This window comes from Myotis davidii, unplaced genomic scaffold (assembly GCF_000327345.1).
Source record: "Myotis davidii unplaced genomic scaffold, ASM32734v1 scaffold32, whole genome shotgun sequence".
NCBI lineage: Eukaryota > Metazoa > Chordata > Mammalia > Chiroptera > Vespertilionidae > Myotis > Myotis davidii.
This window is the reverse complement of record NW_006286587.1, coordinates 2432550-2446844: the sequence shown is the minus strand read 5'-3', so window position 1 is coordinate 2446844 and position 14295 is coordinate 2432550. Positions and strand designations below refer to the sequence as shown.

Below are 14295 nucleotides of genomic sequence, written 5' to 3'. Positions count from 1 at the left end.
TACTGACTCTTAACTACTCACCTGCCTGCCTGCATGATTGCCCCTAACCCCTCTGCCTGCCTGCTCCATCGCCCCTAACTGCTTCTGCCTGCCTGGTTGCCCCCAACTGCCCTCCCCTGCCAGCCTGATCTCACCCCCAACTGCCCTTCCCTGACAGCCTCTTTGCCCCTAACTGCCTCGGCCCCCACCACCATGGCTTTGTCTGGAAGGAAGTTGGACATCTGGAAGATGGCCAGTCGACCTGATCTAATTAGCACATTACCCTTTTATTAGTATAGGTAAGTTAACTTTAAAAGTTTTAAAACTACAGGCCCTTTGGTAGGGGCTGTAAGTCCTGGTTTGGCCAGGACAGTTCCAGTTCGCTCTGTTGTTCGGTGTAATTGTCAACAGCACCCTGTCGCTCTCACAGAGCCCCAGGTGGAGATGATTATGGTTCTTCACACACTGGCCCCAAAGCAGCTTATTGTAATTTTCATATGTGAGGTTTTTAAGATGAAGCCATAAGTTGGAAAAAGTTCAAGTTTTATAAAGTATAACAGTTTAGAAAGCTTAAACTTTATAAAGTTTAAAAGGTTAAGTTTATATCTTAGGATATCTAAACACATGTTCTGGTGGAAGGCAAACAATAATTCAGATATTTTATATGTCAGTGTTTCGATAATACTGATTCCAATGTTCTTACATTACAAATCCATTTTTCTCAGTGGGTTTTAACATTGGACACATTGGCATTACTTTGTGGCTTTGAATGTCACCCTGACCATGCCTGCATAACCATCTAAGGGTTGATAGCACCCAGGTTTGGGTCCTTTACAATGTCCGCCGCTGAGAGAAACCTGGGCTCTGGGGACAGTAGCGGGTGCCAACTTTGGGGCAGGATGAACAGAACAGCGTGGGCATGTTTTGCCAGTGGAAAGTCGTTATGTCTCAGAGATGTCCGGGGTATAATTTCCGGAACAAACTGCTGATGAGAACTCCCACGCGCAGCAAATATTGAATGCTATACAAAGTCTGGAATCCAAAATGTCCCCAAGGAAAGATTCTAAAGGTAAGGGACAGAATTACAGAAATGTAATGTATTGTTCACTTATATTGGTCAAGTTCCTTAACCAAATTTTGGCAATAGCACGAGTTGTCACAAAAATAAATTTAAGTAGTTTGGCCAAAAGTGCTTGTACTAACTAAGCAGAAAGAGCAAATTCTAACATCTATGAACCATTAAAAAAAACCCCACAAGTAAAAGTTGAATTTAAAGCCGAAGCCGGTTTGGCTCAGTGGATAGAGCGTCGGCCTGCGGACTGAAAGGTCCCAGGTTCGATTCCGGTCAAGGGCATGTACCTGGGTTGCAGGCACATCCCCAGTGGGGAATGTGCAGGAGGCAGCTAATCGATGTTTCTCTCTCATCGATGTTTCTAACTCTCTATCTCTCTCCCTTCCTCTCTGTAAAAAATCAATAAAATATATTAAAAAAAAAGTTGAATTTAAAATGGTCATGATAATCTAGAGAGACTTCATTAGATATACTAAATAAATTTTGCAAGGTTGCCAAAACAATGTGGACACATACACATTTTACTTCTAGGTATCAGCAATAAAATCTCTTGATTCTAAAATAAAAATGAAAATGGAAAGGTAAACCTCTTTATGGATTACAAAGACAGACTCTCCCCCAAATGTTGTAAGCAATGCTCATAACAAGCCAAGTAGGTAAGCCTTGATTAAAACAAAAAAGCCAAAGAGAACTTCTTCGTTTTGTGATAAGGCAACAGGTAAAATAAGAACATAATCAAAATATTATTTAGCCATTACAAGTATAGTATACAGTTTATTTTAAAACTTAGAAAATATTATTATTAAAGTGAATAAAATAGCATCTTCAATATGATTGCAGGGCGATGTATAAAAGTCTATGAAAAAAGTTACCTTGGAAGGGGGAAGTGACATTTTCTTTATGTTTATACCTGGCTTTCTTTTCTTTACATTCAAAAATATTGAAGTTCCAAAAGCACATATATATATGCAAAAACCCATAAAAAACAAAAATTAAAGCCAGCTAGGCTCTCATCTCACTGCTGGGGCCAGTTTCCTTTAAGCAAAAGGCCTCAACATCCCTGTTGTAACAGGAGGCCCAGCATGCAATTGAAATGCAGTCCGTATGTGCCCAAATCATGTGTGTGTGCATGTATGTCACACACACACACACACACACACACCCAGTATGGGAGGATCACACCCATAGTGCCAGGGCCTTTGAGGAAGGTCAGTCACGCTGATGTCTTGCGTGTACAGCAGCCTGAAGGATGGAGTCTCCGGGTGAGAAATTGGGGGATTCCTTGGGTTCAGGCTCAGTTACCCTGGATACCAAACCCACTTTCTAATTGTACTCTCAGTGCTTTCAGGCACTGGACAAACAAAAGCTTTCAAAAGGAGGGAAAAAAAACCTATTGGAAATTCTGGAAACCCGAGGTTAGCCAGAATACATTGTCAGGCTGTCCTGCTTTCATTTTCTTGCATTCTGAAGTTCTCTTGATTGTGAATTGGGTACCAGATGCACTGCCTGCGTAGCTAAGCAAGGCCTTGTATGGAAGATTCTGGATGTGTGTTTTGTCCCTGGTCACATAGGACACTCGTTATTCCCCATCCTACCTCGTGCACCTTAAAAAATAAACCCAGATGTATTTATTTAGTATATTCATCACAGGGGCTCGACCAGAGACAATTTAAAAAACAGAAACAAGACAAAAATGACATCTCAGTTTAAGATTCAGAGTCCTATACAGAAAAGGGGAAAACCGACTATCCAAGGACAAATTGAGACAACACAAGGAGAGAGGCTGGGCAGCCTGGGGCAGGGCTCCTGGCTGGAGACAGGCTTTGAGTCGGTTTCTTTTTTTTCTTCATTAATTAAGGTGTTACATATGTGTCTTTATCGCCTTATTGTCCCCCCCCTCCACCCCCCCCACACACCTCGCTCCAGTTCATGCCCTCACCCCCCTGGTGTCTGCATCCATTGGTTATGCTTATTAAGGCTGAGAGTCTTTCCAGAGCTGGCAGGCAGCATGTGTGTTCAAAGGGCTATACCCCTGAAAGACCATAACAATGAAAAAGGCCACAAATAACTGTAAGGAAGTCAAGATATAATTAAAAAGCTCTAACTGACACCAAATGCTAAATAACCTTCAACAGTTCCAAACCACTGTAAAACCTAAAACGTTTAAAATCTAAATCCTTAACAACAATAATTATGCTAAACAATCCTGAATGAATTTCTAAAATCCTATGCAGCAAGAAAAGGTCCTTAAAGTGGTCATAAAAGATCCTAAATGATCCTCAGTGGCTACTAACACTCCCAGAGGGCCTAAGCCTTCACGGAACCTACTCGAAACCTGAAGAACCCATATGCTATTCAGTGACCCTGATTGACCATGAGACTTGAAAAGAGAGCTAAGTCCTTATCCAGCCTATCTAGACCGAAGTGGTCCCTCCCCACCTGCTCCGGGACCCTATTGCCTCCAGCCTCCTCAACAGTCAACGTGCTGTGCACTCTGGCCTTCTGTCCTTCAAACATGCCAGACTTTGTATTCACCATTCTCTCTTTCTGGAACATTCTTTCTCCAGCACATCACATGCTCGGCTGCTTTTTGATTTAGGTCTCAGAACAACTTTTGCCTCCTACTGAGGCTGGTCCTGAGCGCCCCAATTCCATCAGCTGCCCTTCTGCCAATTACTCTCTGCTTCTATTTTCTTCAAAGCACTTCTCGCTGCCCGGATATATTTGTTGATTTATCTATCTCCTCCACGAGAGCTCAAACTCCGTGAGGGTGACTCCAACATCTAGACCAGAATATGACCGTTGGCAGGCACCTTGGTAATGTTTGTGGAATGCATGAATGGATATCCAGATGTATCCTAAACACAAAGACCTCAAGAGGACAAGAGCACGAATATTTTGACAACCCCAATATCTTGACCCAAGTTCCTTAAAAATCTTAATTTCTGCTCTGTTGGTTAGAGCATCATCCCAATATGCTAAGATTGCAGGTTCAGTCTTCAGTCAGGGCACAGACAAGAAATAACCAATGAATGCATAAATAAGTGGAACAACAAATTGATGTTTCTCTCTCCCCCTTCCTCTTTCTCTAAAAATAAAAAATAAATAAATAAACAAACAAATCCTGTGATATCTGCTAAAATGACCTAAGATCATTGCAAACTATCAAATGGGCCATAAATCACTCCAAATGCTTCTAAATCCTTTGTGATCCCCAAATATTCGAAATAGTCTAAGACTTCAAACAATCTTAAAGATTCTGAAGAGGCATACATTACTCAAGATAACTTTAAGCCCTAAATGATCTTCAGTGACACTAAATGATGCCAAATGATATTAACCATCCTTAAAAAGCTCTAAGCAACCCCAAGAGAACCTACATCTTAGAAGTCTCTTAAAGACTTTATATTTAAACCCTAAACTATTTTAACTCCAAATGTGTAAAATATCCTGAATGAAAAATAAAATGAGCCTAATTCTAAGGACTCTAAAGAACCCAGTCATTTTAATGACCCAGTGGCTAATGTGTGACAACCCTAAAGCCCCAATGACTGGAAATGATCTCCAATGACCCCAAATCCTTCTAAAACAGAGGGTTTTGGAGGTGTGGGGGCGGGGGCTGTCTTATTAAAATGTTGACTCAGATTCAGCAGGTCGGCTTGAGACTCTGCCTTACTATCAACCTCCCAGAGATGCTGATGTTGCCGGTCCACAAACCACACTTTGAACGGAAGCTACATAAATCCCAATGACCCCCCAAATCCTAAGGGAACTAAAACTACCCCATATTCTAAAATGTCCTCAAAGATCCTAAACAAAACTAAACCCTAAATCCTAAGCAACCCTAAATATCCTCAAGTTTCTTAAATGATGCTTAAACCCAAAGCCCCAGATTATCCCACGTGACCCTAAATTAACTTCAACAAGTCTAACTGCCCCTAAGGATTACAGAAAGCTTGAAAAGATTGTAAACCTACAAACAATACAATTTAAAAATGGGCAAAGGTCCTAAATAGACACTTCCACAAAAGGACATACAGATGGCCAAGAGACATACAGAAAAGTACTCAAGCTTTCCCTGCCGATAGCACTCTCGCAAACATGGTGAACGTTCCGAACACCCGCCGAACTTTCTGTAAAAAGTGTGGCAAGCATCAACCCCACAAAGAACACAGTACCAGAAGGGCAAGGATCCTCTGTATGTGCAGGGAAAGCAGCGTTATGACAGGGAGCAGAGTGGCTATGGTGGGCAGACTAAGCCGATTTTCGGAAAAAAGGCTAAAACTACAAAGAAGATTGTGCTGAGGCTTGAATGCGTTGAGCCCAACCGCAGATCTAAGAGAATGCTGGCTATTAAGAGATGCAGGCATTTTGAGCTGGGACGAGATAAAAAGAGAAAGGTTCAAGTGATCCAGTTCTAAGCTTCATTTTTTTAAATTATATGACAATAAAATCTTGATATGTTCACTTAAAAAAAAAGTACTCAAAGTCACTAATCATCAGAGATGTGTAAATCAAAACCACAATGAGATATCACCTCACCCCTGTCAGAATGGCTATCATCAGTAAATCAACAAACAAGTGCTGGCGAGGATGTGGAGAAAAGGGAACCCTAGCACACTGCTGGTGGGAATGCAGACTGGTGCAGGGATATGGAAAACAGTATGGCGTTTCCTCAAAAAATTAAAAACTGAGCTGTAGCTGGCCGGTTTGGCTCAGTGGTTAGAGTGTCAGCCCACGGTCTGAAGGGTCCCGGGTTCGATTACAGTCAAGGGCATGTGGCTCGGTTGCAGGCCCAATCCTTAGCCCTGGTCTTAAATCCTACACCCTTGAATGATAAAGCAATATTAAGGTAGCCCAACCATGGCACAGACTCTGGTTCTCGGGGTACGGAGCACCATAAAACCTCACCACAACATACCTGTGTGTAGCCCCATGTGCGTGCCCATCATCTGAGGAACTAGTTACAAAATAAGGTGAAGTAAATACTCCTTAGAAGTTTATTCCAATTTTTACCTGGGGCCCCCAAATCATCTGAGGACTGTACACCATGGTTTTTCAATAGAATTCATCCTGAATTAAGATGAAAACAATGAGGATTTTAGGCTTTATAACATTAAATTTAAGCTGCCCTTAAAGTCATGAAGTTGCTTTTTAGGCTCATGTGGCATTCAACATGTTGAAGGAAAAAAGTAAAAAATCCCCGGGTGTCCCTTAAAGGACAAGCCAGGCACAAAAACTTATACAGGATGTTGTGAATGAATCCTGCTAGGTATCCTGATCTAAACGGCGTCATCGCATCAAGGAAAATGGTCCCCAAATGCATCCCCTGGAAATTCAAGATCTAGAATACTTTCTTGGACATACTGAAAGATAATAACTTGATTTCAATGAACTACGTAAAGGAGCTTAAAGCCCTGGAAATAATGGTTTGTCTCACATTGAGCAATAATTTCTTTAGTCAGAATTTGTAGAGAAAGTAAAGTCCATAGATCTAGCACAAAATCAATTCCACTAATTGAAAGTAGGTGTCAAGAAATAATGCTGTTTTCCACAGACAATCGTATGGTGAAGGCCTGGGGCAGGGGGAGGAGACAGGTTACAGGGGTCAATGGGGGAAAAAAGGGCACATCTGTATCACGTTCAATAATAAAGATAAAATAAAAATGCTTAAGAACAAACAAAAATACTAAAAAAATTAAAAGAAAGAAAGAAGGAAAGTTAGTTGCCAGGCCAAAGTGGCCCAGTTGGTTGAGCATCGTCCTGTGTACCGGAAGGTTTGCCATTCAGTTCCTGATCAGGACACACACCTGGGTGGAGGGGTCAACCTCCTGTCAAGGTATCGAAGGCAACCAACTGATGTTTCTCTCTCTCTTGCCCTTCCTTTCTCTAAGCATTTCCTTGGGTGAGAATTAAGGAAAAAAAAAGAAATAATGTTGAGTGAAAATAACTAGTTAGTAAAAGATACAGACAGGATGACATTATTTATGTCACACACACACACACACACACACTCCATATATAAACATAGAAAAAGGTTGGAACAGTATATAATTGTAAAGATTACCTTTTGACTAGGATGGGTAAGGGTGGTGGTATCTTTTCCTGTGATGGATCAACTTTTTACAAAACACAGTTTCCCTTTTCTTCAGTGATACACACGTACATAGTTTAAAGAGGCAAAAACCCTCTCTCTCCTGCTCCTCCGTGGCCTCCCTCCCAGGCCTCCCCACAACACTCAAGGCATTCAGGCGATTCTTTGTCGTCTTCCAGTTTATCGATCAGTGACACATTGATGTTGCCCTTTCTGACTTGCTCATCTGGGGTCTTATTTTTCTCCATCTCCTTTTCCGCCTTCTTGTGCCAGTCATAAGTTTTGGTTGGACCCAGGGCCAGCCTTTACCTTATATGGCTATATGAAAATGCGTTGTAAAGCTGAGCTGTGTCCTGTACCAGAATTATTTTTCATTTCTTAGCCGAGGCAGGGCTGACCCCACACCCCCAGCTCTCAGCGATCTTTCCCTCCTCTAAGCCATCTCAAGGTCACCATAGGTTTATGAGTCATTCCCCAAGCAGTTAGTGAGCGGTGGAAGCTTCGGTTCTTTCCCCCTGCCATCCATTTAACACTGGAAACAATGAAGGTCTTAGACACAGAGAGACAAGAAAGAGGAGCCACTTGGCAAGTCCGAAGGCCGAGCCCTTCTCTGTGAAAGCGTTGAAGGCATGAAACTGCCCCTCTATTTTCCTGCTCCCCGCCCCCGCGATTGCTCCAACCTGTCTCCCCTTGGGTGAGTCTGTTCTCAGATGATGGCAGATGGCCCCATTTCAGATATTTCACTTGGCTTTTCCTTCTGTAAGGAGTCCAGGCCACTGGGTGTTAGAGGTCACCTTGGAGTTCATTTCCTTCAGTCTTCTAAGCACACACAGCTGCGGACCTTTGGGTATCCGCCAGGCAGAAATGAGTGAAGGCATTTTGGGGACACATTGCTGAGTTTTCAGCCAACTGCCCCCATTACAGAAACACTTTTCCCTGTAGGCTCAGGGCTTGATTTATGCACCACATGGACCACGCCGTCACCTGTTCCCTGAGGCGTCCTTAGTCTGTGTCCACAGGGTGGCCTGTGGACTCACAGGAGGCAGCACTTACAGCGCTCAGGTCAGGGGCTGGGCAGTGCCTCCCTGCTGATGGCATTCGGCCCGGTCCCTTTTCTTCTGACTCACCTTTTGGGGTGTTCCTGGGGCTCATTTTAGGGGCATACGTTAGTGCCCACTTGCTGAGCACCCCAGACCTTGAAGCCCTCCAAGTGAGCCTGGCTCTTCCTGGCTTCTAGGTCCTGCCCATTCCCTGCTGCTTTTCCCTCTACGGCCACAGTGCCCTCCCCGGACAACCTGGACTCCAGTTGTCCCCCTGCTTAGGCCAGTCCTACCACCAGTACTCAGGTAGCTGCCTCCTTCTCTCTCTTCCTTAGACTCAGCCTGGAGGTGGCTTTGGGGTTCATGAGGTTGGGGAGCTCTCTCCTTTCTCCATTTAGTCCCCCAGTGGCTTCCACCTGCACTTAGAATGAACCTCTATACATCAAGGCCTTCATCACCAGCCCCTGGCTACCTCCTCACACCTACCCTCCTGCTCCTCTCCCTCACTCTTGCCTCTCCACCCCCTCAACACATTCTCAACTAGGACCCTTTGAACGCACAGTTTCTCTTCCTGCCAAGATGCTGCAGGAAAGAGACACCAGCCATTTTGCCACGGCTACTTCATTCTTATTTTTCAAGCCTCAGCTCAAGTCCCTTCTGCAAAGAGGTCATCCTGATCGCTCTAGTAATGTCCCTCTTCCTCAGCCACTCCTCATTATTTAAAATCTACATGCATTGAAACGCACCCAGCTTAAGGGCACAGCTTGGAGAGTTTGGACAAATGAATACATCTGTGTAGCAACACCCCAGTCGAGAATCAACCATTCCTCGGCGCTGTGTTATCACATTGCCTTGGTTCATCGGCTTCCCTCAGCTCTATTCAACACTGCCTTGTTCATTTGCTTGTTTGTTTCCTGTCTCCCCTTCTACCATGGAAGTCCCTATAAAACAGAGATCTTCTCTGTCTTTTTCACTGCGACTCCCTCATGTTAAAGACATCCTTCTTGGTTTCCCTGAATGAATAAAGGACTGATCTTTCCATCTCTATGAGCATGTAGCCCCTGACTTATAATGCTGCACACTCACCCAGGGGATCCTGTGGGGTGAGGCACTGCCCTCCGCTTGGTGAAAGGGACTTCAAGATGCAGTGACTCCTGGGGTGAGTAACACTCTAGTCCAGGGGTCCTCAAACTATGGCCTGCGGGCCACATGCAAATACAAATATTGTATTTGTTCCCGTTTTGTTTTTTTACTTCAAAATAAGATATGTGCAGTGTGCGTAGGAATTTGTTCATAGTTTTTTTTAAACTATAGTCCGGCCCTCCAACGGTCTGAGGGACAGTGAACAGGCCCCTCTGTTTGAGGACCCCTGCTCTAGTCTCTCTGCTGGAATGAACTTGTCAGAGCTCTCTCCTCCACCTGGCGCTGGGCCTCGCTGCGTCCCCATCCTGCACCTGCCCATTGAGAATGCCATCTTGGAAAGTCGTGGTCAAGGTGGTGAAACTCAGTCCAAAAGCTGATGCCATTCATGTTAACCTTGGAACATTATAGGGCGAAGCATGAGTTGCGTGCACTAGATTTTGTGTGTGAAGGGCACCTTTCAAAATAGGTTTCTGTTTAGATGGACTGTCCTCACAGACACTTCTCCCTGAAACCATGAAGAAGGTCTTTAAAACCTGTCTCCAGGACTGATAGGTGTGGAGGCAGAGGGCGAGGTGTCGTCCCCGGTTGGTACCCTCAAGCTCTGGGACTCCCTGAGCATTCCATGGTCACTGTCCCATCCCTGTATTAGCCGAGTGTCACACCTGGATCCACATCCCAGCCCCAGCCCTGAGAAGGATTTGGGACCAAGAAAGACAGGCATCTTTCAAACTGGTGGTGAATGAGAGTATGAAACACCAACTCTCAGAAGGCGTTCAAGTTCATCCTGAATCCTGGCAGGAGCATCCCTTGCCCATCAGAGTCGGTGGCTTTAGGGCGCCCCCTGGTGGTCCAGGGGCTGTGCTACTCCCGCTACTCCCACTCTCCCACCTCTTCTGAGCAGTGGCCCGCCGCCAAAGTGGGTGGGAAAAGACTACAAGCCCCATTTTAATGAAAATCATTGATTTTTTAAAAACTCCAAAATAGTGACACTTTGACCTCGATGGCTTGTGTGTCAGCCCCGTATCATGTTGCATAAGGTAAAGGGGAAGGGGTACCGGGGGACACATGAGAGCCTCTTACCTTGGAGAGGCCGCTGGAGAAAGCTTCTGTGGGCTCAGGGGCTTGCACATGATGCTGTTGACACCTCCCTGGTGTGCTTTGGTGATTTCTGAGCCAGGCTGCTCAGGTTCGAATCCTTGTTGCACTGCGGAGAGTCCTGGATTACTTCCTACCCGCCTCCATTTCTTCAACTGTTTAATGGGGGCACAAATGAGGGCCCATCTCCTGGGACTGCTGCAGGGACTAAATGCCTTTAAACCATTTAGAAAAGTGCCTTGGTGGGGACTGTATGTGCCATCAACTATTATTTTTTAGTTTTACTTAGACTAATACTCTCACAAAAATCCTAAGAAGCTTAACAATTACTGAAAAAATATAGGTAAAAAAAAATAATGCAAGTGCAAGAGGTAGAGAAGATAGACCACTAAAATGGATGACATTTAAAAGTGCACGCACTAAGTAAATAAATAAATACCAGCACCCGTTAAGAATGCTCACCGAGAGGGTGTCCAATCTGAAGTCTGAGGACCACGGTTTCTGAACCTGGATGGGGACGAGTGATCCCCAATAGAGGTACGGGCTTCTCATCTCAATAGAAGGTGAGAAATAAAAATATTAATCATAAATCAGTTGAACGACTGCCCTGATTCTTCATCTCTCCATGCATCCCCATGCCTGCCTGGGCTCATTATGAGTGGAGGACACTGCTCCACTCCTTGACTTTGGGTTTGATCACAAGATTTGCTTTGGCCAATGGTATGTGGGTAGAAGTGACAGTGTGTCACTTTTGAGCTTAAGTCTTAAGAGATCTCACACATTTCTGCTGGCTCTTTGGTTCCTCTGCCATGAGAAAACAACTCCAGTCTGGTCCCAGCAGGAGAACGAGAGACGTGTGGATCAAAACTGCCCCTGACTGACCCACAGCCATTCCATGAGGAGTTTAGCTGTCTAGCTGAGCTCAGTCTAGATCAGTGAACTGCAGCCAATCTGCAGATGTGAGTGGTAATGGAGAATTGTTGTTTTAAGCCATAGAGTTTTGAGGTGCTTTGTTACTCAGCAATAGCTGATCGATACAAGTGCTTTGAATGGAACAAGAAGCTGAAATAGATGCAGCAGAAGGAACCTACTTTAGGCAGAATGGTCTGGGAAGGTCTGGTGGGGAGCTGACATTTAGGCTGAGACCTGAAGGTTGAGAATGAGCTTCCCACATGATGAAGGGAGAGGAGTAAAAGCAGACAAAATGCCTGAGATTGGAGAGAACTTGTGTTTCAGGAGCTGACAGAAGACTTGAGTGACTAAAATAGAGTTAGTCAGGGAAAGCGAGGCCAAGATGAAGTTAAGAGTTTGGATTTTATTATTGGTACAACAGAAGCTTTAAAAGTGTGTGTGTGTGTGTGAGAGAGAGAGAGAGAGAGAGAAACATCGATGTGAGAGAGACACATCAACTGGTTGCCTCCTGCATATACCTTGACCAGGGACGGGGATCAAACCTGCGACCCTTGGGTGTGTGGGATGACACTCTAACCACTGAACAACACCTGCCAGGGCTGTTCTATGTTTTTAATAGACCATCCTTATTCCTGGATAAACAGAGGCAGGAATACCAGTTAGGAGCCTGTTGTAGACATCCAGATGAGATGGCAGCCAGGGCCAGGTGGTGGCAGTGGCAGTGCTGAGAAGTGAGTGGACTAATGATGCATTCCCCTCCCCCAAAGCCAGTCCTGGGAATGTAGACAAAAGAAAGGAAGGTAGGTTATGAGTATGTATATGGCATTGGACTGAGAGTGCAGAAGTAATAGCAGCACGCAGTCACTAATATCTGTTGCGTGCTTCCTATGTTCTGGGTACTGCCTGACTTAAGCACTTGGCATTCTCACTCCAACCCCATGGCAGGTCATTACCTACACTTTATAGGTGAGGAAACAGAGACACTAGGAGGAGCCGTGACTTGCTCAAGGGCACACACAGCCGGTGAGAGGAGCAGAGGGAGCCGGGATTCAGCACACCTCTGTGTTGGCCATGCCCCGGGGGAGGACCCCAGGAAAATGGGGCTGGAGTTAGCCTTTTAAAGCTTTTCCGAGGTCCCTCAATCAGATTGGAGTGATGACCCCTGGACACAGTGGCACCCTGGCTTGGATACCTGGATGCCCAAGGCCCTGAGTACCCCACACGCCATAAATTTCTCAGGATCCTTGTATCCCCATCCCCAACCCCAACGTGCAAACTCATCTTTGCTCCCATCTCTGGATAGTGGCTAATTCATTTGAGGAACCTCTTTTCTGGCTAGCAATGTAAACACATGTGGTATTTTTTTTTTATTTTTTGCTTTTTAACATGAGTTTTATTTTTTAAAATATATTTTTATTGATTTCAGAGAGGAAGGGAGAGGGAGAGAGATGGAAACATCAATGATGAGAGAGAATCATTGGTCAGCTGCCTCCTGCATGCCCTACACTGGGGATAGAGCCCACAACCCGGGCATGTGCCCGGACCAGGAATCAAACTGTGACCTCCTGGTTCATAGGTCGACGCTCATCTACTGAGCCAGGCAATGTGAGTTTTGTTTTAAACACATACAGAAAAGCTCTGGTTTTTAAAAATAAGTCTCTTTTGAGATCCCGAAAGTCAAACTCTGGGTTTACTGTTTCATAGGTCGATGCTCCACCACTGAGCCAGGCAACATGAGTTTTGTTTTAAACACATACGGAAAAGCCCTGGTTTTTAAAAATAAGTCTCTTTTGAGCCTGGTGTGGTGTTGGCAGCCAGGGGCTCTCTAGGGCTTTAAAGCCTGTCCCAGGCAGCGGCTCGTTCTCACCCAGGTGGCTCCCTCCCCGGTACAATGAGCTCCCAGGCCAGCTGTGACCTCTCCCCAGGCAGCCTGATTGTCCTCTGGCTCTTTGTTCAGGGGTTTTCCCTTCCTGCCAGCCCCCATTCTTCCCACCAGCAGGAAGAGCTGACAAAACCCGGAGCCGAAGCTTCCTTCAGCTGGCTCGCCGGTCCCTGGACACCCCCGAGCTTGCAGAGATGATGGAACTGTGGGCGCTCAGGAGGGCCTGCGGCTGCTTCCCCTGGACCATCCTCATCCTCACCTGCCGTTTGTGATGACTGAGCTGTTCTGATGCACCCTCATGGAACGTTGCCTGTCGGAAGCGCCTTGGGGTGATTTTTAGAGAGTGGAAGGGAGGGAGGGAGTGGGGGCGAGGTCCCTGCATCGTGGCAGGTAAGAAGAGAGACAGCGGGCTAAAACGGAAGGGAAGTCCCTGAACTTGACTCTCTCAGCTTCTGTGGCTCCTGGTCCCTCATTTCCTAAATGAGAGGGCAGAGCTCAAGGCAAGCCGCCTGGTGCTTTTCTCTCACACATGCCTTTGGACCTGCCTAAAACCCCTGGCCATCGGCTCACAGCCTGGAGGCCACCACAGCGGCTCCCTGAGGATTGGCTCGAGTCATCTTCACTATTTTATTGAATAATAAATTCCATGGGCTGACACTGGTCAGTAAAATTATGTATGTTTCAGGTATACAATTATCCTATACAATAAAAGCCTATGTGGTCATGACACCCTCACACTGTAACAGCTGATCACCAGGAGGCTGCGTGCACAGCAGGTGCACACGGATGGGCGGGGCTGTGTGCACAGTGAGGTGCACGTGGGTGGGTGGGAGCTTGATGCTGCATACCTGTAGGTGTTGGCGGGTCTGGATCTGTGTGAGCAGCAGGCGTGTGCGGGTGGGCATGCGAGGCTGGATGGTGACTGCTGCTGCAAGGGCCGGGCCGGGCCGAGGCTCAGGCAGCCCCGGCAGCCGGCAGTGGCAGCAGCAGTGGTGTGATGGCGGCGGTGCCTTCCCTTAATCGAGCAGTCGCCTCCCGCAGAGGGAGGCCAGACTGAGGCTTAGGCCCACTCCCCAGG

General features: G+C 45.9%; 1 pseudogene; it reads left to right on the top strand.

Annotated features, from left to right (window-relative positions):
• Positions 1 to 5137: 5137 nt before the first annotated feature.
• Positions 5138 to 5472, top strand: LOC107182186 (annotated as a pseudogene).
• Positions 5473 to 14295: the final 8823 nt, after the last annotated feature.